We start from the raw sequence: 4249 nt of genomic DNA, 5'->3' as shown, positions 1-4249 counted from the left end.
CCCCGCCCCCGCCGCCAGCCCCGCCCCGTCCCCGACGGCGCCAGCGCGATCGCGCGAGATTTCGCACTTGCCCGACTCGCCGGCCACCGTAGTCCACAAGAGCGTCTCAGCCACGCCCCTCGAGAGTCACTTCCGGCTACGAAAGGACCAATCCGGCCACCGTATAGCCCCGCGTCCCCCGCGGTCCGTTAGCTTTTCCCTGTAGACGCGCTGCAAGCTCAGAACCCCCGGAACATTCTCGGCCGGCGTGTGCTCCCCGAGGCACCGTTCCTTCGACCCTCTCTTCCAGTTGCTAAGCCCGCTTGCTCCAGTTATAAGAGGCTTTTAAGGCATCTTGCCTGCTTCGTCGTGCTGGGTCAGGCTTCATTCCAACGTTCTCGAGCCTTCTCGGCTCCCGTAGCGTTTCCAGGCGCCCCCCCCGAGCCACGCCCCCCCCCCCCCGTTAAAGGCGTCCCCGGCCCCTTTCCCCGGATCCCGAGGGCAGGGCCTGGCGTCGGCTGCCTCGTCTCCCGACCGCTCTTCCTGGCCCCAGCCCTGGGGCCAGAAGAGTTCCCCTGGGTTACGGTCTCTGTGCCTTCAGTTGCTCTTTCAGTTTTCTCGCGCCACCGCACCTCCAGGTGGCACCTGTCAGCCCGCCTAGGTTAGGGCGCATGCGCGTTCCCTGGCGGGGCTGAGCTCTCCGGCAGCCTCGCAGCCCCGGGGCTGGGCTTCCAGGGCTCCGAGAACTCCGCACTTTTTCTCAGCTGTGTATGTTCTACTACAACGCCACGCCTGGACTTGTGTTGAAAGGCCCCTGCCCGGGCCTCCCCGGTGGCGCAGCGGCTGAGCGCTGGGTTGCGAAGCTGCCCGCAGCCTCTGCGGCGCCGGTTCGATCCCCGGCTGCTCCCCGGCCACTGGAGGAGGGTCCCACATGGCGCGCAGACCTCTCCTGCCGCCCGCTGCTCCCCTCAGCAGTGTACTTCGGTCCTTCTGCCTGCTCTGCTCCCTGCTCTGGCTCTGGTGAATTCTCTCGCCCTCCCGCGCTTCTGACTGTACCCAGTGCTTGTATAAATAAATAAATAAAATCTTAAAAAAAGAAAAGCCCCTGCCCTGGGGAGGATGTAATAAAGGCGCGTAGGGGACCGAAGCCTGACTCTGACTCCATCCAGTCTGTTTGACCACCAGTGAATTGGGTGGAGGTCTGACCTAGGTTTAAATCCTGATTATGCTACCGCATGTCTTAATGATCGTGGATAAGTGATGTGTCTCTTTTAAGCCCCAGTTTCTTCCTCTGTTATAAACTAGGTGTTACAATAGTACCCGCTTTCCCTCTCCTCCCTTTACCCCACCGTGTTATTGGGTCCAGTGTGGCCAAGAATGTATGCATGCACCTGGCCCCAGGCCTCAGGCTTACCTGTGCAGTCATTATGATCTTTACACAGTATGCGGAAGGGAGAGCAGACTTTGCACTTGGGAGATCCTAAACCCCATCTTCCACTTTCTGTAGTAATAAGGTGTACAGTGAAATAAAATCCTAGTAATAGAGGTAATTCGAGTTTATTACAAAATCAAAGTGAAGGGGCCTCCGTGGTGGCGCAAGGGGTTAAGTCTTAGCACTGTGAAGCTATCTGCAGCCACTGCAGCACGAGTTCAGTCCCTGCCAGGGAGCTGACCCACACGGTGCAGCTCCAGACCGCTCCTGCCTGGTGTCCTCTCAACCCGCCCCCACACACAGACCCCCTGCACCTCTGGCCTATACCCCAGTTCTTGTATGTATGCATAAATAAAAATAAACCTTTAAAAAAAATCAAAGTGAATATGTGAACCTTGGAATGGCCTGATGGATTGTGTCCTGAGAGAACTGCTCTGCCAGTTCCATGTTTGAATGGGATTATATAGTTTAGGAAAGATGGTAGTAATCACTTTATGTCCCTGCAGTGATGAAACAATACAAGAAATTTTGAAAAGGGTTTGTAGTTTCCATTGGTAGGCGTTGACCTGTCAAACTTTTCCAGCAATTCTGACTCAGACTTATGTTTTTATTTTCTATACGTTGAGGGAGGCAAGGCATCAGGGTAGTTAAACCTTTTTTTTTTTTTGTGGGACCCCCTCCCTCCCCGCCGGCAGCAGGGGAATGAACCCGTGCTGCAGAGGCTGCAGGCAGCGCTTAACCGCTGCGCCACCAGGGGAGGCCCCAGGGTAGTTAAACTTTATCTTCATTCTGCTTACAGGATTCTTGGTGGGATACTTGTTTTGATGTTCCTATAGCTAACTGCCTTCTGGTCAGCAACAGACATCAAGAGGTTGTTGACAGCATTTACGTTGTGATGGGTTTTCCTTCAGGACTTCACAGCACAGGGCCGGCCAGGTCCAACTCTAGCATCTATGCAAGGGCTCTGCACTTCCTTCCAGACTATCAGACCAGAAGTGGGATCCCAAAATGCACTTTCAATGTTCAAGGGTCTCCTCCAGGAAACCTTTCCTAACCACCCACCAGGCTGGGCAAGGCAGCACCTCCCATTCCTTTTCACTTTATGTCATCACTGCAGAAGGTGAGTGTCTTGCCCCAGGCTATCAGGGTTTCCCAGTGTCCCCAGCATTGCCCAAAAGGATGATTGCAGAAGGTGAATGACTGATGTCTGAAAGCCAACACAAATACAAGAAGGAAACTTAGAAAACCTCTCTCCCAGTCCCCTTCTCTTATAAAAAAATGTCAGTGCTCCAACTCGAAACTAATGTCCAGGGGTGAACATGTTGCTTAAGTCCCCAGATGGGGGGGACTGGTTGAGATTTTGTGGGTCCCTTTTTAAAAATACAAAATTACATGTACATATTTAAATCTTTTTTTTTTAAATCATTCCCCCCCCCCCAAGATTTACTTATTCATGCATATAAGAACCCGGGTACAGGCCAGATGCACGGGAGGGTGAAAGGATTCACCAGAGACACTGGGGAGCAGAACAGGCAGACTGACGAAATACACTGCTGAGGGGAGCAGCGGAGAGACAGGAGAGGTCTGCTGCGCCGTGTGGGATTCTCGCCCGGCTGGCCAGGATCGAACCCGCACTGCGGAGGCTGCCGACAGCTTCACAGCACTGCGCTCAACCACCAGAGCCACCAAGGGTGGCCCACAAGTACATATTTAAATGGGGGTCCACGGGAACCCCAGGCAAATGGTGGATCTTGAAGCTTAATTTTTTCCAGCTTCACTGAAACCCCATCTCGCTCTCAGCTCTAAAAACAAAATGCCTGACCTCCCTCCTTCTCACACGTATTGCAGAATCCGATCTGTGGGAGCTTGGGCACTCCCAGATACATTGTAGTGCTCCCCTGCAAAGGCCTCCCCCCTGTATGTAGAGGGACCAAATAAATTCTTCCATTCCTGCCAACTGGTGACTCTGGCCAGAGCTAGGCCAGAGCTAGGCCAGAGCTAGCCACTCTGCCCTCCACTAGGGGACGCCCAACACCGACCAGAGGCAGAGGTTTCAGCTTCTAAGGGAGAGGGGACTGAGGACCAGAACTACTGGGTCCTGGGGCGAAGGGGTTGGGGTCCAGACTCCTGAGTCTGAGGGAGACGTCTGAGGTCTCAGATGCCCAAGTTCTGAGGGAGGAGGAGTCCAGGGGCTCAGTTCCGGGATCCTGAGTAGAGTGAGACTGGGGTGGGGGGTCTGAGAACGGAAGGAGGAGTCTGCAAAGGGCCCCAGGATTGGTTGGAAACAGAACTGGCCTGGGCAGTGGTTTGGTTTGGCTTGTGTCCGTGGGAAACAAGTGGACAGAGCAGGGATTGTTCCTCCAGGGTACCCCCCCTCCGGCACCCCCTGGGCTTGGCAGCCTCAGCTCTTCCCAGGCTCTGGGGACCTGGGGGCATTTCCCACCACCCCTCCCCAAGGCCCCTGTTTTCGACTAGCCTCACAGCTGCCCAGCCTCAGGACCTGGGAAAACTGCCCTGAGGGCTGAACGGGTGTCCGGAGGTTAATGTCAAGCAGATTAGGTGAAATACAGGCCTTCCAGCCTCCTCTGCCAGCCCACTCCTGAGACCTGGGGACCTAGGGCCATGCTCCACTCTCAGGATCCAGGCGTCCCCCCCACCAGCCCCGACCCCATGGGCCCCAGCGCAGTTGCCATGAGCCTCTGCTCTTACTTGCACACCCTGTACTTTCTGCCTGCAATCCCGCCCTGTCCAGATACCCTCTGCCTATTCCAACCACTAATCCCCTCACCTTAACTTGGGGGCTGAGGGAGTAGGCCTCTCTCCTCCCTCACTTTCTCA

This window comes from Talpa europaea (genome assembly GCF_964194135.1).
Source record: "Talpa europaea genome assembly, chromosome: 16".
NCBI classification, from domain to species: Eukaryota; Metazoa; Chordata; class Mammalia; order Eulipotyphla; family Talpidae; genus Talpa; species Talpa europaea.
This window is presented reverse-complemented; position numbering follows the sequence as displayed.